Source organism: Ruditapes philippinarum, unplaced genomic scaffold (genome assembly GCF_026571515.1).
Source record: "Ruditapes philippinarum isolate M1 unplaced genomic scaffold, ASM2657151v2 ctg1712_1_1_1_1, whole genome shotgun sequence".
NCBI classification, from domain to species: Eukaryota; Metazoa; Mollusca; class Bivalvia; order Venerida; family Veneridae; genus Ruditapes; species Ruditapes philippinarum.
In genome coordinates, this window is record NW_026863864.1 from 103,843 (window position 1) to 130,180 (window position 26,338).

At 29.9% G+C, this 26,338-nt stretch overlaps 1 pseudogene; it reads left to right on the forward strand.

The window, feature by feature from the left end:
• Positions 1 to 5,931: 5,931 nt before the first annotated feature.
• Positions 5,932 to 10,584, forward strand: LOC132723596 (uncharacterized; annotated as a pseudogene).
• The last annotated feature ends 15,754 nt before the right edge of the window (positions 10,585 to 26,338 follow it).

Sequence of the window (26,338 nt, forward strand, 5' to 3'; positions counted from 1 at the left end):
AAACTAATATCACTTTGTTGGACTACTTAGTGTATTATTTTATTACAGTCTACATATCATCTACTCATAACAACATAAACCTAACAACATATCTGCATGCTTTTAACTGCGTACTAACACATCTCTTTGTCAAGTTCACATATGGGTAGTGTGTTTCATTAAACAGAGTCTGCACGCAAAGCTTTGAGTGCTACAAGCAAAGGAGTTAGACTTTACACAACAAAGATGTTAATATGTGCCATTGTTCACTATATTATTATCAAAAAAGTAATACTTTATTAACGACTGACATGTGTGATCAATGCCTGGGGAAGTTGCTATTTTCAACAGTTTATGATATCCAACTAAAAGCACAGGTTGAATCATGACTTAAGATACCATATAATTATTTTCCTGATTTATAATGAATCCGACGTCTAAATGCGTATTCGTTTAATCTGTGCATGTCTGCTTCCCAAACAATAATAAACAATAATTATGCTTGTATTAGGGAATATCTATATCTCACATGGTTCAAAGGCCCTTATAATATTTGTTAGGTTTAAGAATTACATACATGTATAACTCTGATAATTTTGTTTGACGATTCAAAATCTAAGGAGAGCTTGTGATGTTACTTTTTATCCAGAAATTATTCACAAATGCATACTGTATACCGTGCGTCTAAGTGTAGTTTGTATACAAAAGCAACAAACTGTGAAATTCAATCGACATAGAAGCGTGATGAAAAGCTCACATCTAATTGAAGTCATAATTTATGAAATATTTACAGTATTAATCATATTAATGTATGTTTATTAGAAATTAGTCTATTTTGTTGATGAGTATGTGTTATTAACCTACCAGTAAGCATTTTGTTATAATGATCATAATATACTGCAGACATTTCGAATTATGTATTGTGTACAGGGATCGTAACTCTGTAACAAAGGATTTAAAGTAAACGAACAAAGTACATGTATATGGTTTATTTTGTATATTTTCATCGATAATAACTTAGCAACAATGTTTCATGAATTCAAATATAGATAAGGCATTAAGTTGTGACAATCATGTAAAATGCCAAACCTCGCATATACCCAGTCCGTCAACTGACCATTATGCTTTCCCAAGTTATCACTGTTGCTGATAACGTACTTGTTAGTCACAGAGGATAGAAGTTAGTATCATATATGAACTTATTACGGAAAACACTAAAGTCTAAAGTGATGCTAATCACAGTTATTTAAACCACTTATAACACATGTTTTTTAGAAGAATTGATTCGAGTCCCGGTCAGGAAGCATATTTTTCTCACCCTGTGATATTTGGCGCCCAACGGGGGAACGTGAAGTTATAACACCGAGCGCACGTTCACATTGTTCCCTGTAACCAATAGAAATTAGAAGAAACGAATATCGTGAGGGATAAATTCACGGGTTATATGTATTGATATTTAATTCTTCATGTGGCATTTAACTGGCAAAAACTGACTCATTTTGTATCTATATGGAACGTATTACACCTTTCGAAATTCAAAGTTATTTATAAATGAGGCACGATTAATATTTTATTGCTATAGAATACTGCCGTATAATGATCATATAGTCGAGAAACATGCTCCAATAAATGATCAATTAAAACATTGCCTATGCGATCAATGCACATTCATGTTTATTACCTATCATCTAAAGAAAACACAGAAAATATTCCAACCATGTACACACTGCTTTAGTGTCAATTTTGTTATAAATCCGTCACAGAGCGATACAGTAACATCATCTCAAATCTATCAATTATATCTAGACAAGTTCGTAATGTAATTTGTGGTAACAACTGCAATAAAAATGTTGGCTCTTCACCACAAAGTAAGATATGCCAGCGTATAAAATATGTGCCAGGATTACTAGGCATTGTTTTGCAATGAAGACTTATTCTAAGAGGGTGTTGAGAAATACTCAACAAAACAATGCAGTTCATGTTGAAGAAAATTTCATGATGAACATGTACCATTGGATATAAATGACATATTATGTCATATATGTACAAATGGGATAGAAGACGAAATGCATTTATTGCTCAATTGTCACCGGTATAATATTATATAGCTTCTTTCATAAAAGCTGTTCATGTCTGCTAAAGATACAGTATTGAGAAATTATGATTTATCTTATCGGATGAAAATAAATGTAAGATTCACTGTCAAACCTTGTTCTGAAATCTTTAGAATAAAAAGGAAATTGCCATTTATATCGCTCAAGTTTTTATAATTCAAATAGCTGACTGTATGCAAACTATAGGAAAATTAACCCGTGATTTGGCACAACTTATTTATACGATAAAGTTTGATTCACTTGAAAATATACACCTTTCACATACCACGAGACAGACGGAGAGCGAACGATTAGTTAACCATCTCTGATGTTACATTTGATGGTGCCACTACTATACCAATATGGCGTTAAAATGTCAGACAAAGCTTTAATTATTCATCTTGTAATCATCATATACTTGTACAGTATGCTCCTAGAATTACCACGGCAAAACGATTGTGTACCATCTGTGATGGTAAATATTTTATTAAAAGGTTAATTACTAGAGCCATTAAGACTGTGTGTAATGCATGCTTATCAACAATGAGTCTTTACGAAGAATATGTCACAAGAAGTTAAGAATTTTCTAGGGTATTGGCTATTTATGCTTAAAATATAAAGCTTTATATCTGTGAACAAAATTATTGTTTGAATTTGGAAAAAGAAAAGAATACATTCAAAATATTTGTATAAAAGAAATATATTTGGTTCTATCCGTGGCAATGGCGCTTGCACAAACAAATTGCACCTACTTAAAATAACACCATAATTGTTTGTTTCGGAATATTATATTATGTTAAAGTACAATATCCACATGTTAATAGCAGAGACCATGTTTCAGTAAGGCCGCGTCTACACCTATCCAAGTCTTGAATGCAAGTATCATATTCTCTTGTATTGCATAGTGTAGACACCCTACTTGAATGAGTTTTAAAGAGAAATTATGTGACATCTAAGAAGATAATTCCTTGCAAGAAAGTTTTTGGCTGTCAAGACCGGTTTGACACAAAACATGTGCCCCGAAGGTGTGATAGTGTTGTTTTTTTTATTATTTTCTGACTATTATTTGTTACTGATTCAGTGTTCATGACCTGTAAATTTTAGTAAATGTGTCAGAGGAACAGATCAATACACTAATACACAGAAGAGCAAAAAATAAATCTGTTTTTCATGTAGTCAAAATGGATTTTAAATGATTTTGTTCATTTAGTGAATAACTTTCATCAAATAAAGAATTTGCATCAATTTATCAGCTCTAAAAATATTTTTCTCACATTTTCCATTTTTTTAAAAGAATGTACACATTTAATTTACTCCATTGTTTTTAGCTAATTGCATCATTTTCCCGCTTTTTTATTCACATATTTTACAGAAACATGATAGTATTGCAAAGACAAAGGTATAAATCCTGGGAAATCTTAATTAGACATTTCAGTAAAAATTGTGCCTGATTAAATGTTGAAAGGGCCATTTATTTAGCTTATCTAAATGTGACATGTAAGAAACTTGAATAGGTGTAGACGCGGCCTAAGACACAATGATCATTTTTATTTTGATACGAATAAAACAGGTTATCTAATATTTGTCTCTTATTTAACGTGTGACAGTTTTATTGTAGAACTACCAACAAGAGCAACATACACGAGTTTAACATCCACGTTTATGAAGTAGATAATTGGTTTATGTACAAGACAGTGAGCATGCCATGATTATGTTTTTTTTCTTATGAATAAGTGACGGGTTACTTTCTTTCGTTTTTCTCTGTTCTACTTACGATAAAGTATCATGAATAAACTAGAAGAATCTGAATTTTCCTAGAAATGGCATGCTTTTAAGAATCATATTGGATTTAAAAAAGAAGTAGAAGAAATACACTTTAATGGTCCTTTTAGAAATGTAACAGCTGTCTACTGTTGTAGGCTATTAAATTATTCATACCGTGAAAGACAATGACAGTGTTAACATTCTAATGAATCACTCTTGGTCCCTAAACAATTTCAGCTTGTCACACAAACGCAAGCATGGTAAATGTTTGTACACCAAACGTGAACTGTACGTCCATACGTTAAGAAATGATAACAGAAACCCAAATGTGCATTTTCCCCCAAAGTCTACCGGTGTTTAGGCTTTGGTAGTTTTTTTAAGATTTTAGACGCGACAGTCAATTACACTCTCAAAAGTCAGTTCGTAATTTCTTGATATGATCGGTTTTGCTAAGTCTTGAAACACTTGATTAAATGACTTACTTATCAACGTATATATTGAGTTACATCTTGTTATATGTTTATGCACAATTTTTAATAAATCAATATCGTTTAATAAATGGTGTCAATAACTATCATTATAACACCGGCGCGAAATATCTGACATGATAAAAGGGTTGGATAATTATGTCATGTTTCATATGACATTTTGTTACATTGTTATCATGTTTCAATACGGTACAGAATGAAGTTGAAATGTACACTTTATTTTTTACAATGATAGTTGATATACCATGTGACCATGAATGGTATCGTTAACAAATTACCAGTATCTTACTTCCTTTATATCGGACGATACAATAATATGAAGTAATTAAAATGTCCTGCAATCATATTAATATATCAAATCGTTTTTAAAGGCGCTTTAAAGTATGCATTTCCGACCACAAACTATGTCACAACAACTGTTATATATTTAATAATTTCATTTTGGTATAAGTAATTATTTTATTTCTTTGACAATTCCCTAAGAGCACTTGTTTATGAGAGGCAGTCTTCGTACATATCATATGTATTATGGTGAATAGATTATATTCAACGATAAACACTATTTCATCTTTCACTCCCTTTCGCAGGAAATACAATTTTCTGTCTTAAATTAGTGAACGCATATTAAAACATTCCAATTTTAAAACTATCGACATGATGCAGAGTTTAGAATGTAGCTTGTAAATGTTTAAATTATTGCTTTTGATATACAATATAAATCGGTATTAACTTTCGATCAGTATGTAATGTCTTAAGTTAATTTAAAGCAGAGGGATACAAGACTATTTGTTAAGAAGCAATCAAATTAACATTAATATAACATTTACCACCAGGTGAAGAATTATAATACCAACACCTCAATAATATAAAGTACATATTTTCGCAAACTATTAATTGATATTGATAGTAATTTCTCGCTGGTTAAAAATATATAAACTATTTCATCATTATAATAATTTGATAGAAATAATAGAAAGAAAATTTACTATTTATTTTAATATTTAGATAGACTACATGTAAGTCATAACAAAATGGTTTGCGCATTATTTTATTCTAGAATATTTGAAACGTGTAAAAAAATGTTTATTTGTTACCGTTTTTAAATTGACTTAACTTGTTGTAAGTTTCATTTTATCATATAATTACCCTTATTATATCAAAATGAACGTTTATAGAAGTCCTATCCCGACATCAATAACGTTAGAGTGTGTATTTTAATACTGAAATTTTGATTTTAAACATTGCACATTTTTATCATATTCAACTAACGTATGAATCAAAGAAACACGTATTATTACATACATGTATCTAACATTCACTCTCAGTATTCACAATTATTATCGAAAATTTTTTCTTTTTAAAGGGGAAAGGAATTTAGACGAAAGGATTTTTAAGTTTTCCCACCCCCCCAAAAATTTTCCAAACAAACAGAGTCAAACTATAATTTAAATCAAAAGGGGTGAAGGGGCCATTCTTTTTTGCTCTGCCCAAGCGGTAAAAAAGTGGGGGGTTTTTATGTTTTTTTTATACTTTTTGGTACGGGGTAAATATAGGTGTGTACATTATATGACAATTCAGACATTCAACTAAATTGAACTTAAGCAAATATGCCTATTGATACTGTATCAATTTTGTCAACTCTGCTTTGTGCTATAAAAGACAATGAATTGTGTAGAGGTGGAGCACCGGTCATGAAAAAGAACCTAAACATAGTTTATATTATCTACAATGGTATAACAGAAAATTCAGTCACATGCTCGCATAAGGTGCTTCTTAAAAGGTGTGAAAAGGGGGTTTTGCAAGCGTAAAAATTATATTCAAGTTAAAGATGAACGAAAACTACATTGAACCATGCTCTAATGAGTTAATTCAAAAAAAATAAAAACATACATATATGGTGTTTATATGATATCTAAAAAATGATTAATATAACATATTTCTCTTGTGTCATTTTTTAATTTTAAGCTTTGAGAAACATATATCTTCAATATATCTATTTTCGTTATTTAGATAAGTTGGCGAAGGGCGAATGAAAGCCTTTTTATTACGAGCGGAACAGTCATTATAACAAGTGACAAAAGATTTGAAGTTGCTCACACAGAAGATTCTAACAATTGGAACCTCATGATTTCTAATGTGTCCACAGCAGATAGTGGTGCTTATGAAAATTAGCTCTACGAACAGAGATCTTCGTAAAGAAGTTTTCTTAAATGTAAAAGGTACGTATACATTTGGTAAAAATTATACTTTTTGGCAGTATCCCCTTTTTATGTTCCATCTATCTATTTTTATACAATATGTGATATCTTCTTTTCTTAATGCATTCATTTGCAAAATCTTTCAGTTCATGGCAATACACCTAATCCTTAAGAGCAAGAATTTTCCAGTTCATTTTAGCAAGAAAACAAAGCACTTAGTATAAACCATAATTTAACGTATTAAATACTGTTTGGACAAAGTACCTTAGACTTGTTTATTTCTAATTTCAGACGAATTCTCATAGGCGATATTATAATGCCAAATGGAGCGTGTCATAAAGAACATTCATGTTATCGAGTCCATTTCCCCCTAACAAAATGAAATGGAAAATCAAAAGGAAAGCAGTACGATGACAAAATAAGGAGTGAACAAAATTTCAAGCTGACACTTAATTGTCAATTATCTCCTTTGATCTCTTTGGAAAAAATGAATAAGGGTCTCAAGGATCTTTGTCACTGTTGTTTTACAAATTTTAACAGAATTAAAAGATTGTATGTCAGATGGCATTTGTTTCTAGGTTTCAAAAATGTGTTCTTTTCTAATACAGAACAATAGCTGAAATGATTTATTTTACCCCTTTTTATTTCGCAAATTTGTCTCTTGAAAGTTGGATAATGTAAACTAATAGTTGGTTTTGTGTAACCCGACACCATTTCAGGATTGTTGTAAAGAAACATGACCAAACACAAACTCCGTTTTAGTTACTGTATATGTTTTAGAACGCAGATACTAATATAACTTTGCGAAGCTAAAGTATGTACATTCATCAACGTTCAACATAAAATAATCAATAATTTTCACACGTTTTTAATGTGAAAAAAATCACAACGATAATATTAGAATAGAAACGATCGTATTTACTGAAATCCTTATCTAGCATACTAGCTATTATTTTTCAGTTTTAATTAAAAATCATCTTCTGTATTCATATTTGCAAAAACTGCTTTGTAGATAATTATATGTTGAGATTAGCTTGTTAATAAACGGGGCATGTGTTACGTTGTCTTGAAATTGACTCAGCTGTAACATTTTTAACTGATTTACTTGGCTGATAGATACGCATTTATAGATATTTTATATTGTTTGTGTGTTTATGCACTTTTTGACACATTTATGCACCACACACTTTCACTGCGATGTTTTTAAAAAATTTATATTGGAAATACTTTAACTGACCTTCACCAATTTGCTTAGTATGCAAGTATGTGGTTATAGTTTTTTTTATATCAAACCAATGTGATCATGCATTGAAATACAATTTGTTTATGTATTTGCTTTGATAATGCAGTAAAATGTTATATTGTTTTGTAATAGTTTTTGTCTTTTATTAAATATCGTAATAACTTTCCTAAATACAATGTACGTTTATTTAGTGATTGAACTAACAAATAAAATAGAAAGCTTGAAAAGGAAAAAGCTGAATATACATTTCATGGACCCGATCATAAATAACTAATATGCATGCATTGTTAACAAGCGAACGTTTATATTTCATACATTCTATGCCGAGTTGCTTTTAAGCTTACTATTTTCAGGAATAACATTGACGGGTACTTTACATGTTGATCGAGGGAGAACTTTGAAACTCACTAGCAATGCTTCAGGAGCTATTACTCCGCCAGATTCCATAGACTGGTTTAAAGATGGTACAAAAATAGTGCCAGATAGAAAAGTTGAGTTAAGAAAACAGTTTTTCATTAATTCAAGGACAATTACAAGCATTTTGACAAAAACAGACGTGCGCATGTCTGATACTGGGACTTATTCCTGTCGGACGTCTGACCTCCAGGTTACTAGTGTCAGTGTTCAAGTTTTAAACAGTAAGTTGATTCTGCTTGAATTATTTAACGATTTATACTGCTATATTGAGGACAACGTTGAAACGTTTTTAATGTTTTGTTCTGTATTTCTCTATGTAATTTACAGTAACAGTAAATACCAGGGTTTTTACTCATTATTAAAGATCCTGTATGTTTTGTGATTGATATTGTTACTGTGTGTATACCACACTTGCAAAAAATTATATATGTATATAATAATGCAAATAAAACAATTTTCAAACATCGAAGAATATGTAAAATGTGTACTGCAAATATTTGTGTACATTATATTTAATCAATGAATTATATGCATTCATTTCTTATTGGAAAATTTGACTTAGAATTTATAGAAAATAAATTTCTAATTACCTCCCTTTATTTACATGAAATGTTAAATTCTGTAATATCTTAATAAATAATGTTTATTTGAACTATCTTAATTTGTGCATCATATTTATGAAATAACACCAAGAAAAAAATGTGTTACAGGATCTTTAAATTCATTATATATAGAATTTTATTGATATGACAATAACTTTAAAGAACGAATTTTAGATGAACAGGTGAATGTCATATTATGTATATACTTTTATATAATTCCTTTTAATTGTATAATTTATTTCGCATGGTCAATAAATATCTCACATGGCCCAAGGACAATTCCTGTAAATATTCATTGGAATTTACCCGTAACCTTCAATTTATAGTGGGGCAGTCTTTTCATATTCAATGCAGATTTGTATTGTATTGTATTTCCGGTATCACTTGTTGGTTAATCATCATTACAACAGTCAATCGTTTAAAATAAATGGTCAATTCAGCTCAACTTGTCAATTAAAGAAATGAGCATAATGTCACTTTACAAGTCAAAACACGATGTAACACGTTTTATGTATTGCGCAATTTGCCGTTCACATTACTTTTTTCAGTTTCTTCACATCAAATGAAAGTGTGTTATGAAAAAATAGCAACACTATTACAAACAACCAGTTGAATCAGTCATACCGTTTTGATATCGTTACTAGCAACTGAAAATAAATTTGCCTTAAACATGCTTTTTAAGAATTCAACATAAATCTAATTAACTGTAAATATCATCAATACATTTAAGAATTTAAAAATTGATGTTTCGCTGGGATTAAAAAAAAAAACAAAAAAAAAATAAACAAACAAGTTCATCGCATGATTTGAATATCTTATAATTACCGAATATTTTTATTTCAGCTAACAAAAATCCTGATAAGAGAGGTAAGCAGTACAGTTTTCTTATATTCTTACACACCGCTCTCACCTAAAGGAGCAAAAAGCTAGTATGTATATAACATCTTTTGGAAATATTGTATCATTTTTATCAACGTTAAAATTGTTTCAATAATTTTAGATCGATTCCCGAAAGTGTTAAAGGAAAGAATGCTTTTGTTATTTCACGCATATGAATAGTGTACGTATGGAGAATAATATGTTTCGCAACAAAATTTTATGCAGCTTTTTTAAGAAGGGATTTCGCAGTTTAGCTTTGATTTCAAGCATGCGCCATTCGCTGTGAAGAAAATATACATACACATATTTCTTTCATACATACATTTGTATATTTTGGAATTATTTTTTTTACAAAATATGAACAATAGTTTTGTAAAATATACCCATACATTTTCATACACTTTAATCTCCACAATTATCATAAAAATGTTTCAATATTTTGTTTCGATCAATGCCAATGTAAACTACAAATTAACTAATTCAATACAGACATTTTAACTTATCTTTGTTAACATGCAAGATGTACATTAGTTTAATTATGATTTGTCTTCAAACATAGTTCCTATCTATCAGTCTAGTATATGTGTAAATCAAAGTCTAGTTTTAATGTTATTATAATTATTTGTTTCTGTTTCAGAGCCGCATGATGACCGATATACACTTGGCGATTCTAATTACCCGTCATATTCAAATCATACATCGTCATCATTGTGTATTATTGTGGTGTCATTACTGTTTGTCAGTTTAATACGAGAACTTTAGTTGTACGCTATAGATGTACCGACATATATATTCTATTTCGCGTGTTTTACCATTGAAATGAGAAGATTGACCATGGAAACGATCAACAAATGGCGTTGTATTGTGCTAACAGACTAAGTTTGAACATTAAACATGTATATATTCATAACGAATATGTGGTGAATACAAAGTAATAAATACAGTACATGTTTCTGTGGCGCTATGAATTTGTCAAATATTCTGTTAGAACGAAGAGTAATCTACACTGTGTATCCTGTAAAAATCCTAGAATTAAGAATATACAGTATGTAAGACTACAAAAAAATGTGTTGTAAATTACAAGAAGGGGCGCAACAAAACTAATATGATTTAGAATTTATTATTATTTTCAATAACACTTGTAATGCTAAGAGTAATATTAATTACGGCGTTTCTTCAACAGGCATTTTATCTTTACAGCGGGTTAGGTGTAAATACCAAAGTTCCATAAAACTGTTTATCATATCATGATAAAACAAACACTTTGGTGGAAAAGATGTTGAAAATGATGGTATTTTGTATTGATTTATAGGTCAATTTAATGACCTATTTCATGAAAGACTTTTATATATACAAATGGCAAGTTGTGTTGATGTTTAAACTACACTTTTCTTAACTGGATTAGTTGCAATCATACTTGTATTGTACTGGTACACATCGTTGTATTTAATGTCTCAACATGTCTAAAATATACATATAGTATGTTCCGATCCTCTAACTAGATTCTGATATGAAGGATTTTTTTTCCTTATTATATATATAAATCATTGTAAAATGGTTTGACGATTCTGTGACACTGTTTTTTTTTCGATTTTAAGAAATTACTTTTCTCTCACTGTCACTTGGATAATCCCAGTCTTGGTTGCGCAAAGAAGACCTGAGTTTCCCAGTCATTTATATTTTCAAGAATGACCGAGTATCCCAAGTAGAATTATCGACCTTCTGTAAGCTGACTGAGTAGATTTTACATTTAGAATAATCGAACGTCTCTACGGGATTCGAAGCCCAACAAGCAATGTGAAGTAATCGACTTTATTCACTAGACAATGGAGGCTCGAAGTATCAATGCTACGCAGAATAAAATTAATTAATATTGTAAGTCAGTATTTTTGCTTATGTCTGTGTACTATATTCTTGTAATGTTAACTTTAGTTTGCATATTATTAGAAGCTAAATATTAAAATATGTTGAAATATTTATGTACGGGTATATTTATGTGTCATACGTAGTAATAAATATGCTCAATTTATTATATTATAGATTGACATGAACATTGTCTACAGCTTTATCAGTGTGTTATTTTAGTTTCAAATTAGGATAATGGGTTTCTGTACAAATTGATTTCTTTACAAATAACTTTGTTCCGGAGCCTACACCAGTCTCGACTTTTCTGTTTCCTGCTTTTATTTAGGATAAAATAAATATTGCAAACAGAAAGGGGAAAAGTAAGAAAATTATCTGAAATCATTTGTGTTTAATAAAATATATTTAGATGAATAAAATTTCGTGTTCAACATCTGCTTTTATATAAATTTGTAATGATTTGAATTAAACTTTAATGTTCAGTTTCATGTGGTTTTAGATTAGCCAACACCTTTATTTCTAAAAATTGTATTTTATTTGCTATCCTGTAAGGGAAATCTGTATTCAAATATTGATGAAGTTCAATATGCGATGCATAATATATAAGACAACAGTTGATATGAAACGTTTCAAGAAGCATATTTGTATGCTTTTAGGTCCAATTCTGAAATAAACTGTAAAATGATATCACTTTATGTTGATTTTTTTTCTCTCTATTATTCAGCTTTAACTCATCAATCATTATGGTTTAATGGTAATGTTAATCAACTGTCGTAGAGAAATGTAACTGTAGTTGCAAATAGTATCTAACTAGTTAAAGTAATAGTCGACTGTAATTTGTGGCATGAAAAAGAAACATTTTGAACTTTTATATATTTTTTCCTTCGGATTTCACATCTTGTAAAAGAAATTTGTGTAAAATCCAAACTTTTTAATTGTTGTAAACCTATGAGCCAAGAATAGTATTATTAAAGCTAGTTCTAAGACATATTGATTTGCTCTGTTATCATAAAAATATATCGTTTCTTTCATTTTCAAAACATTGCATTGTTCAACATTGTATAACATTTGTATAGTAAATTGATATCAATGCATTTTTGTACACTCACTGAATTCCACTTAGATTTTCATTAATTGTATTTGTTATTTGACTAATGTTACATAAAATGTTCTCACTGACATTGTTTTTTTTTTTCTTTATTCCTGTCCATTTTCCCATTACTACCGTACCTTCAATATGAAATGCATTTTAATCTGACCATTTCCACACGATGATAGGGTTCTAGTTTGCTAAAATGCCAATAAGCTGTTTTAGGACCAACTCAAGTAGTCTCTTTAGTAAGTGTACACTATTATACTACAATGATAATTCCATGGATGAATAACAAATAGAAATTTAAACAATAAATGATAATAATAATTATTGTGAAAATGCAAATTGTTTAATTGAATAGTTTTCATAACCGACACGAAAAAAAGAATCGGCAGAAGTTTTGAAATGCAGATTTGTGGTATCAAATAACTGCAAAAAATGAAGAAAACAAATACATTTGACCGCAAGCTATATCTCAGTAAGTAGTCAAAGGTATGTAATACCTTTATCATGACACGTCAACTGGTTCTGTACTGTCCTGTAAAATCAATCCGCTGTTAAAACTTCTTAATGAAGTACGATTTGTTTTCAAACAGTAGCAAGAATGCATTTCTTCAATAGATCATTTCCCTAATCTATATCATAACATGCGGACATTTCTGCGGAATTGACTGTTAACCTTATATGCTATTAGCCACCGTTTTAGTGCCAGGTCAGCCCGCTCACCATTGGAGTCTGACCAGGTGTTATACTATTGGCTACCAAATGTTAGAATGTTCACCTTAATTTTTACGAAATTAGTAATGAACAGTTCCAAAATGGAAGCTGAACAATTTCATTAAAATTTAGCTTGGTAACGAATATTTGTTTTTAACTTTTGTTCAAATAACGTACCGTTAACAAGTTGACATATGCTTATTAAGAAGGATATTACATTGATTAAACGAAATATACAGAGAAATACTTGCTTATTTTTTACCGACAAGGCGCATTTATTCTTGATAATTCTATGAATAATTGCAGATACAATGTAAACTAATACGAACCACCTAGTATTTAAACCCTGTTTATTCAAGCGCCATTAATAACATATGCCTGATATTATAAATATGTTTGCCCACAACATTTTAATGTGTATAGCTTTTTGATATTTAGCTTCTATTTTGAAAATGATGCATTGTTGCAATGAATAATTTAAAGAAAAGAAAAGATCAATTGTATATTTTAATCATTTTACAGAGTATGCAAAATCTAGTTTCATACAAACGCATAGTTACAACTTTAACTTAATATGATTTTTTAAGGAGCACCTAAACAAATTGGTTTTTCTTTACTTTTGATATCTTCGTTCTTTACTCAATATGCATTAATATCAGTTTTTAAACCTAACACTGCAGTGACTAAAGTTAGCATTCAATGTTTCCAGACATGTTAAATTTAGAACAAACATCTAGTCACTTCAAGAAGTCATTTAACTAGATTACGAGAAGTAAAAGTCATTTAGATACCTCCTGATTTTCTTTCATGTCTGCTTACGTAGCTTTCTCTTTTATAATATGTCTACTCAGGGTTCTCTATCATAATTTTTCTGCCATTAATGTTGTAATTTTAGAACATTACAATATGATGACGATTTACTGACTCAGTTATCTGAATTTTCATCGAACTTAAGTCGCCATTAATATTTTAAAACCCGTTCGCAAACGAGTATAATAGCATGAAATTGTTTCTTAAAAAATATTCTTACGGAAAATTCAATTGTATTAACAGCATGATAAAGGAACACAATATATGTTAAGGGCAATTTTCAAATTTGGTTTCAGCAACATTTGTATACTATTAAAATGTATGTATCAAAACCATTTGAACTGTTATGGCTTATTTTGTTTTGAGATAAATATAAACTCTTAAATGTTAGTCAGTATTTCAAATGTTCCCCTTTGGAATGAACAAAATAATTGCTACATGGAATCGAATAAAGACCAGCCTTTAAACAATCAAGAAATAAAATTTATTGAGCAATTCAATTTGCAATGTCTGATGAATTTTGAATGTTGTTGAAAAATAACTGATTACGCTTACTAAATTGACAAAAAAAACTTATTTGAATTTCATATGCCAAAAGAATTATATGCAGACCTTTCTTTTATTTATATAATGGACTTTTGTTTATCACAGGCCAATATTCACTAAACGAACAAGAACGAAGAAACACTTTTAAGATTCAAATCTTATAGTGAACGCCCATCCGATTCATTAAACACGGACTGATTGCTGAATATACCAACCTATCGCCTTGGATATTTCATCAGTTGACAGCATATTCCCTTCTTTCTCATCCTTAGTGAGATATAATATTGATATAATGACTTAATTTGTTTAATAAAATAACTAAATAACTTAAGGTGGATATTAGCAAGAGCAAAATATCTCGTGCAAACTGCAAGTTTATAATTATTATGTATATACAGACTAACGAGCGCGTTTTACAAAAACTATGATTGATCAATTGTTTAACAATAAAGAGTACACACGTTACTTTATTTCAAAATTCATGAACTACAGCTAAAAGCCATATAAATGATGTATTGTTAAAATTCTGCTGAGATATGATCGGTATTATATTAGATTATACCAGTTGTAAAGATATACCATATTATCTTGTAAATCTGCATTACACACTTTAAGGTGACAACGGAGTCAATTATCACTGAAAATACCTAAAATGAGATTTTTTGCTTATTAGATTTATCAACCTTTTCTGAACACATTCGTGATTTAATTTTGGAAGCAGCTAGTCCAAAAAATGTGTTTTTAAACGTTTTAAAACGGTACCGACACCATTTTTATCTGCTATTCGCGTAACCTGTCAATTATCGATAACGCTCCGCCCCCTGTTGAGGCATCAATGAGGGAAATCGGTAGGTCCATATATCCGTGAATTACCGGTCCATACTGGTCCATACTAGTCGTAATTCATGTATCGTACAAATACCGTACATTCAAAATTATATCGTCTACCTTTTATTTAGACTTTTTTATAAATTAAGAAATTGTCGGCCAATGTACGTTACATAATGTATGAAACATAAATAATTAAGCATAGCGGCAAATCGCACGGCCACGGGGTTGTTGCTAAAGTATCCATAATGTGTGAAAATAATTTGTCCCGTTAATCTGATAGATATTACATTGAGTTTATGGACTTTTGTACGGATTCAAGGGCTTGCTTTACATTCAACCTCGTTTTCTAACAATGTCAAGTAAAACAACAACAAAAATAGACAACATTTTTTTATGTGAACGCCTATATGACTTATGGTAAGGTGTCCCTGACAAATTTCTAAATTTCTAAACCATTTTAAAATCCTTTAAGGATGATTATTTCTCTATGGATCAATAAAAAAAAGATATTTATATATATTATCAGTGAATGCTTCGAATAAATTGTTCGCCAGTAAATCGAACACAGTACTAATAAACCTGGGACAAAGTATGGAATTTATTGTGTATCCCAGTAGAAACTGGATATCTATGCCGTGCACGGCATATTCATCATAATAGAAGTCAAGAAGGTCAGATCATAATGACCGAGTGATACCTTTTATTTCTATTAAAATATGTGAAGCATTTATATCAATTTGGAGGAAAATATATATAATATCCCGTTCTTATTTGTACAACTACCATGGACTTTAAAAGACCGTCAGAAGCTCAGTTTTTTGTTATTTTAATTCATATTTTAACGGAATATCATGCACGAATACACAGACAGAGTGTCACAGGTTTAATATAATAATAATCCTGATGATAATAATAATAAACTTCAAAGGTGAAACAATTAAATACCCCGCTAACGGTGCGCAAATGCGTTCCATTTCTCCCCACCGAGCGACTCAAATTTTACCGATAGTCACGTGACGTGTGCGGACAGTAAATCACGTTAAGATTTGAAGAAATTTCTGTTATAAACTGATATTTATCAGCAGCTTTTTAATTGGTCAGATGTCACTGGGTCATAAAATGTTGTTAGAGTATTTTACCGCAACTTGTGACCCTCTCTGGTGCGATATTTGTGTATATTGCAATAATTTAGCGTGAAACGTAGGGGTCCGAGAGAGAACAGCCGATTTATGAAACTTCGTTTGATGGGGGTCGGACTAACTTTGAATCGGCATAACTTTTTTAATAATCAAGCAATTAACATGCGGTTTAAAGCACATGCAAGGGAATTCATTTACGGAGGGAACCGTGTCAGGCGTTTTTGTTTGCTCAATCAGCGACTTAATTATCTTTAATTACGTAATATGTATGGTGAAAAAGCCGCATAAAATGTTTGACGTTACGTAATATTTTTTTGAGAAAATATAGAAAAAATTTGAGACACGGTTCCCCAGATATTATAAATATGTTTATTTTCCAAAAGTTTGATGACAAAAAAAATATAAAAAAAGTTTGATATGACGATTTAAAATTTTAGGATTTTTATTAAAAATCAATCATTTACAAATATGTTATTTTTTATGATGATCAACGTCATTTAATGCACTAAGATTAAATAAATAACAATTATTACTAAAATAAGTTGGTTTAAATGACATTTATGTGAGTACCACGGAAAGGGTCTGTTGTCACCTTAAGTGATTTAAAAGCTTTTAAGAAATCTTTTTTTTTCGCTTAGAAACGTAACCTGCAAAAACGCAAAAGTTTTAAGATAAATCTCCATGTACATGTATATAATGTGTATGAAATATTATTTTCAAAGGTATTACGTATATTCATACGTATAATCCAACAATTTCATCATCAGTCATTTTAATCTGATTGTCCGACTGTCAAAGATTCAGTTTTCATATCCTATACTAGTTAGTAGCCTGTTTACAATGAAACGGATACCCAGACAAATTATTGAAATAACCATTATAATTATTAGGTATTTCAGTCATTGTATGAGCCTTTAGAATTGCATCTTTCATTTCAACTTTTATGTTATCTAATTTATCATAATTACCAAACTGTTATGTTTTTTGTTATGTTAGTTAATTTTTTTTGTTCTAATGAGAACTTACAAGTAGACTGAAAGATGCAAATCAAAATAAATCACAATACTTATTTAAAAACCAATACAGAACTAACAGACAATTTCAAACGAAATAAAAAAAAATCTTAAATTCTTTTGAAATGTGATTATTAACATACACAGTTAAATCTTACAATCTTAACCTTTAATTACTATCTTCAACAAATTGTTTATGTTCTTTGTAAACACGGCATCAGATCTAAACTAATATAGACAAAACAGAAATCTTTACGTTCTCCCGAAAAGGCAAAGACGGATGCATTTATTAAGGTTTGATTGTTGAATTATTCTCATTAACAAATATTAATAGAAATACAAATCACCATTGTTTCCAAACAAACATTCTTATCCTACCTTTAAAAAGTAAATGCTTTAATCTTTATCCTCGCACTTTTATATCTACTGAGTGAGTAGGAAATACGTTTGCTAGCATAAATCCACTTGTAATAAGGATTACACTAGCGATTATAGATAAATAACAGTAGCTTTTAACAAACACACGTAACAGAAACGTTTGTTTTTATAACGGTTTGTACGTTCCATTACTTAAAAAGCTTGTTTCACAAGATCAAGAGACATAATTGTTAATTAAGATATATCCTTGCATCTTTCATGTCTTAGTTGTTACTATGTCAAATTAAAATCATTTGTTCTCAGGTTGATTAAACTTCCAGTATTTCTTCAGTTCATGTACTTGCAGAATTATTGAACAACATGAGATTTGACGGGACTGGGATTTTTTTTTCGAGATTAATGCACCATTTGGTGTAGGCCTAGAACAATAACATATGCGCAACATTTTATATTGTCCGCTCACTTCGTTTTATTTTCAGAAAAATTATTCTACTTGAAAAAAACGACCCAAAATTACACCGCTTGTTGATACTCAAATCGGGTTAGCAGTAGCACAAAAGCACGATTTTAAATTTATTTCTTAGTATACTTATATGTCATGCACAAATTTGATAATATTTAAAATAAACTTGTCAATAACTACGCAGCATCTTTTCAAATGTAAAGTAAACATCTTTTTAATCAACACACAGAGAAAAATGTAACGTTTTAAACTAAATACACTTCTGTAATAGGTAATCACAGTTACAAAAAGGAAACGAAATACTGACTGTGTTTATGAATATAATTTGACAAGTAATTGTGAATGCAGCTGCATAAACATAGTTTACACAGCCACTCATTAAAAATATACATATTAAGAAAAAAATACTAGATTTCAGAACATTTCTGCAATAAAAATATTTTACTCAAAGACGAGAATATTATATCTTTAAGTGCCTCAGCTGATCTGTTTTTCGTTATCGTCCCTTTAATTATTAATAATATACCGGCCGTTACACACATTGAGAACGTTCTAAATATTTGCAAACGCCTTTTCATATCCTCATTTTAAATACCTTATACGATTATAAAAACACAAAAAACTAATATATATCAGTTTTAATGTTACTTTCGTTCAAATCAACCTACGCGTATTATTAGTTATGAAAATTTCCATTTTACTACATCGCGTTCCGAGGAAGCACATATCGCCTAAAGGTGAAAAGGAATCTTTGACGATGTTCTACGTCTGTGAATAGCGTTAGACATTTTTCTTCTTTACATTTCATTAACAGTTTCCATGGTTAAGACTACACGGGGAATATAACTAATAGTAAATACGTAAAATAATTATTTTAAGTTTAATTTTAGACTAAAATAATTCATAATTGTAACTGAAATCCATACGGTATGTTAAAGCAATAATGTTTCCAAGAAAGAAATATCCTAAAATACACTTTAACGCATCTGAACTGGAACTTTTCTTTAAAAATAATATGACGTATGGTGGAAATCTAAAAACGGTAGCGAAATTGGCTTATATAATTTTAAGGAAATAAATAAACCAATTATGTCAGTTAAGATTTTCATTCCGCTAACTGATCTTGTGATTTAATAAATCTTCACAGAACATGATAATCATCATAAACATGATGAAAAATAAAATTCATAATACGAAATGATAGATAAACGAAATTAGTATATAAATTAGTATATAAAATGATAATTGAACATATCAAAACTAGTATTGGCAACTAATTGTTTAAACTTTCTTCCCCGAAAAGTATTTTTTATAACTTTTCATGTTTTTGCTTGTCTCCATTATAAATAATTGTTTGTATGGCTGTAAGAATGAAGAATGTTCTGATGTTACATTTGATGATATAAACATTATGCTGCAAAGGCGGTGTTAAAATGTCAGACACAGCGTGAATTAATAATGTTGATATCATCGGAGCGTCATCAATATACTACTAGACAGTATGACCAATGCATACGTAACATGTAAATAATAAAAAGTAAATTACTAAGTAACATTAGAACAGTTTGTGTTATACATGCTAATGAACAAGGCGTATCCCCCAAAAAAAAAGATAATAATAAATATATAAATAAATAAATAAATAAAAAATATAAATAAAAAATATTGATAAAAAATAAAAGAATATAATAACATAGATTAAAAAATAAAATAAAATAAAACTTTCTTATTCATACTGTTCGTTCAAGCGTCATAAGATATAATAGTTGTATATAGTATTTAAACCTAACAATCATTTATATGTCAGGATTTATCATTTCAAAAGAAAACCAAAAGTTCCATTCTATCGCTCGAGACATATGACATTTTACCATCATGTACATGATAAGACAGGAAACCTCTCTTGTCTCATGCATTACTGACTATGTTTTTTTCACAATTGACTTACACATGTACGAGCATAATTATTGTAAATAATGATAATTTGATTTTGCCGATAATAACCCTGTCTTGAGATCAAGGCTAATAAAACATTTATGATGGCCAGCTTCCCGTCAATGTGAATGAAAATGAGAGTGTCAATGATTCATACAAAAGACCAACACCTTTGGTGTTATTGTCAAAAATAGACAGTTTAATATTTCAAATAAGCTGAACTTATGAACAGGCTCAATCAAACCGAGCCTGCAACATTTTACAATTTTGCCGTGTTGAGCTTTCTTTAGGGATTCTGTTTTTCACTATTTCTAATGCAATTTACAAATTTGTAAGGAAAAAATTGCGATTAAAATATGACTTGTTATGAAAATGTTTCATACAAAATTCCAAAATTACTTTAGAATATCCATGAGCCTGATTCTTTAAATCAGTAAAATAACTGGAATAAGGTTATCCCTCGGAAGCATTAATCACATCAAAATACACGAAAAAGTGCAGACTTGATTTAATAGACTCTGAACATGAGGGATAATGAATAAGTGCAACATCCCTCATGACCTCTAGCACCGGCTTGAGTGGTCCTCAATTTTCAACACTTAAATATGCTGGAACCAATGATCCCGAAAAAACAATGAAATATAACAACACGGAAGTGAAATACGGGGTAACATTTTACAATTATATTTTGACAGAGGTCTTATAGTAAAAAAAAAACGTAGGTACTACACGAGTTGTGTCATCTGGTATTAATTTTGTCATTTTATTAACGATACAAGATAATTCAGTTTAGATTAGTGAAATGATGACATCAACAACTACTGGATATCAAATAAACTGTTTTTTTATCAATATTCGCAACTGTTTCGATCATGATATGTCCAAGTGTTATAAAATGAAAGCTGTTAGGATGAAATACAATAAACACATCTGTTTATTTTTGTAAAAGTGTACATGCATTGATTAAAGTAAAGTGCATTATTTCTAAAACTGTCTCTCTCTGTTTTTTTTATAAAAAAATGAAGCATTTATTTTAGCATTAGTGTTACTTTTACCACCAGGAAAAAAATGAAAAAGTTCCCGTATAATCTATTAAATCAATTAAAAAATCCACATTAACGGAGGAAAATTAACATTTAACCTTATACTGTTTGTTCCCAAATAAATAATGGTAAAACGGTTTGCAAATTGCTTCATATTTGTAGAGATTGAATCTGAGAATTGTTTCATCACATTTGGCATTTGACTGTTATGTAAAACACGTGTTTAAAATATTCAAAAGCATGTACGCTTATCTTTGTGTGGCCAATCTGGTATTTATAAACATATATTTTGTCTATTACGTTAAAGTACAACAAGAAATGTCATTGAATAAAATCAATTGATCAAGCGTATGCAAACCATAGTAAATACATATAAAAGATACGGTATTATTTTACATCATAATTTTTATGATATATCAAGCCAAACAAAACAGTAGCACAAATATTACTAGTATTCATAAAAAACTCAAACATGTTTAAATATGTCTACAACTAGGTTTTTATATGAATTCTTTTCCTATTGACTCAGTTTGGTTACAGATTTTATTCAGTGAGCTTTTGTTAAAGACTCATATATATTAGCTAACAAAAGTAAATCACATTCCCTGTTATCAAAAATGAGTGATATAGAACAGAAGTGTAACGCCTCGAAACGTCAAGAACCCGTTAAAATAGATAAAGAGAATTAATAGTTATTAAGATATTTCTCGGATTTCTTTCGTGTCTGTTTGCAAATTTTTCTCATAAATTTGTATCTACTAGGTGTCTTTACAATCATGATAGTTTACAATATATTGTTATTGTTTAAAGTAATGAAGATGAGCCGCCCCTTTTATATCCTGAAAGATTGATACATTAAATATGAATATTTTGTTTAACACTGCATGATTGTCCATTTACAATCAAAAGTAACTGTTATATAATATGATTTATAAGGATACGGACAATCATGTATATCTTTTAGACTGCTAATGAAAATAATGGTGGTACATTACCGATATTTTTATGTTCTATTTTACTAACTTAAGTGCTGAATAGTAAACTGAAACTACTGGCAACATTATATACAATAAATACAGTGAAATAAGGCCGAGCTATAATTTTTGTTTAATAATAATCGAAACGGTAGCATCATGGTGCATGCAAACGAATATTAAAATATAAATGCGGAATGTTATTCCAGTAAACAAACTCGGGATATTAGATATCTTTGCCCCCAAAGGCTTCAATTTCTATAAAAGATACAAATATTGACATGCATTTGTAAATGATTTTTATGAAATTATTAATTATTCTAGTTGGTTAATCTGTGTGCATTTAATTCAGTAAATACACCACAACATGATTGTGTTTTTATCTGTCTTGAAATATATTTAAAAAAAACTAATCAATATTCACGGTTAAAATTAGTTACTGGATTAACGAGCGATTTCAAGATGTCAAATACATACCAGTTGTACGCATGCATGTACGTATGCATGTTTTTATGTAAGGTACACTAAGCAGCTTTCGCAACAGTCATACTTTTTTAAAGACTTTAAAATGGTAGTCTGCTGCATGTATTTGACATCTACCTCCTACATAGATAGATAAAGTTACTGTAGTGATATCACAAATTAATCGTTTTCATATTAAAATAGGAGTATTATTAATGGTGAGATGCGTACTGTCTTAATATAGGCAACAATAAAGCATGGTGAAAAATGCTGTTTATGCGTTTTTTAGAATAATCATCTTCGTATTATTCTGATGAGATTAACTTTTCTAGATTATCTTAATAATCATGTGTGATTCATAAAAACGATATAATCTAGGCTTCCGATATCTCAAAGGCATTTCATATGAAACAAATGGTACATCAAATGTTTAACGTGTGTTCCTGTCTGAAAGATGTAGGGCATATAAAGTAATGTCTATTGCAATATGTATACCTTACAGTGTATGCGGAACTGGCATCATACAGGCCTTATAGCATTATTGAGAGCAATGAAGTACAATTATGTAAAGTAATAGGAATTCCTTTAAAATATTTTTCCAATAGCCCAAGTATTGATAAGTGTAGTGTAAACTTGATAAAATGTGCAATATTGTTAATATAATGTTGATCTTACGATCTGTTATAATTTCCTGTTTAATAATCAATTGAAAATGACACACTCTTTTTTAAAACGATATAAAAGCTTTTATAAATTATTTTACATATTAATTAATCATTTTCACTGCACTCATTGAATATCAATCAACTATGCATTACTGGAAATGGCTTTTCTGCACTGTCAATAAAACTACCATAAAGCAGATAGGTCATATTATAGAGGAAATATGAGATGTTAAGGTTAAGACAACGCAAACACGATGAAAAGTAAAGTAACACGACCATATCGAAACCGAATAATTTGTATAGAACTTTATCAAAAATATTTTGCTAGAAAGTATTGTATGTAATGGGGAAATAAGTTGGAAATATATCTACCTCTTAACATTTTTCATTTAAAGTTTTGTAATGTTCTGTTCTTTATTTATAATGATTTAACATTATTTTGAAAAACGGTGAAAACGAGAATAAATGTGAAAATTTTGAACTTTTCAAAATTATAGTTGTATTTTGACACTTGAAAAAATATCAATTCAGTTTGTTTCTTTGTTTCATTTTACGCCTTTTCCCAACAGTATTTCAGTCATATAGGCAGGTAGTTTCCTAACCATCGTTCCTGGAGAGTTACACCAGTACTAGACAACCTTCCTCCATGCTAAACTACCAAAGCATCTCCTGGGGATCGAACCCACGCCAGAGAGGTAACTGGATTAGAAGTCATCGACTCTAACCCCTAGACCACGGAAGTCTATGAGGTCATAGAGATGCTATGTTTTTAGAGCCCACAACAACACATTAAGAGCACATACTATGTTCTGGGAACGTTGACGCTAAGAAAATAACAAAATCTTATTGACTTAACATTAAATTAACTGTCATTACAATGTGAATCATGGACATAATGGTTACTAACGAAGTCTTATTAAAAAGTAGAATGCCTATGCACAAAAGGTTACTATTTGATCTGCTTTATCGGATGCATTTGGTTCAGTTAAAATAAAGTGTTACAGATAAAAATATATAATCTCACGAGACTGTTTATTTAAAACAGAAATATAGATATAACCTGCTGAAAATCAAATTGATTAGATACATATGGATTTTGTGTTATACGTGTTACACATAAAAAAAAGAAGTCGGAACTAAACTCAATTTTATGGGTTCGTCCTGCTATTATTATAGCATACCGTGCATTGCAAACTAGTAAAACACGCATTTGATTGCAGTTCTATTCCCATGTTACATAATTATTATCCCTCGTGGGGTTCAATGTCTGGATTTCTCATATTGATCTATTTTGAAAATGTTTTTGAAATAATTCAGTTCTGTGTAATCAATATTGTTTGACAGCCTCGCTTTTTCGAATTTATATATTAGATGGTATTCTAATGTGTTAAGCAACCACCATGCATCTCATATCTGCGTGTTGAAGATAGTGCGTGATACGTAAGTGATATTCGTCATTATTATCATACTGATATTAAGATCGCGTGGAACAATTGTATCATGAAATAACTTTCTTTCAAGGTTTTTTTTTCAGGTAAAAGTACACCATTGAAATGCATCATGACAATGTTTTTATGCAAAGCATTAATTATATCCATAAACATTCAAATTTATAATCTGAATAATAAAGTTTTATTTTCAAAGAATAGGTAATAGCTTAGCATTCAGATTTTAATCATTTTACAATGCATGGTGACTGACAAGACAATGCAACACATGTGCATACAGTTTGATACAAATGTATGTATCTGCTTTATGATTCATTCTTTGAAGCTTTTTGTGACGTCAGAGAGTAACAATCCGTTATGTTGCATGACAACACCACCTTTTGTCACTGACATTAACGAACAGCCCTCATATGCGAATACCGAGTGTCAGGTTTTAATTATCTAATGTCTTTATTGCATATTAATTTGTTTGTTTAACAACATTTTCACTCTTGACAAGTTAATGTCTCGGTTAATTCAGCGGCTATTACCTCGGCTATTGTCTCGGTTGACAGCATTTGTTTCAAGTGAACATTTCCTTCTTTCTCACCCTCAATGAAACGTAAATAATGAATAATTGTGCTTTAAAAAAATTCAATCACTGTATAAAGGTAATTAGCTTTAGATCAATAATATCTCGCGAAAACAACAAGGATATAACCATCATGAAAATGCAGACAAATGAGCGCGTTTCTAATTTCTACCGACAAAAAAGGATGATTTGTCAGTTGAGTACGCGCGTTACTTTCTTTCAAAATTTATGAACCATATCTAAAAGCTATATAAATGACGTATTGTTGAAATTCTGCTGAGGTATGATCAGTACTTTATTAGATTATAATAGTTGTAAAGATTTACCATATTATCTTATAAGTCTGCATTCCACACTTTAAATGATTTAAAAGCTTTTAAGATTTTTTTTTCGCTCCGAAATGTTCCCTGCAAAATCGCAAAAGATTTAAGATAAATTTCCATGTATATTATATAATTATATGAAATATTATTTCAATAGGTATTACGTATACCCAACAATTTCACCATCAGTCAAGTTAATCTGATTGTCTGACTGTCATAGATTCAGCTTTATATCACACTCAGTCATATTCTATACTCGTTAGTAACATGTTTACAAAGAAACGGATGTCCAGACAAATTATTGACACAATCATTATATTAGGTATTTCAGTCATTGTTTGAGCCTTTACAATCTTTTCTTTCAATTTGTATGTTGATTACCACCATGTTTTGTCTTTTGT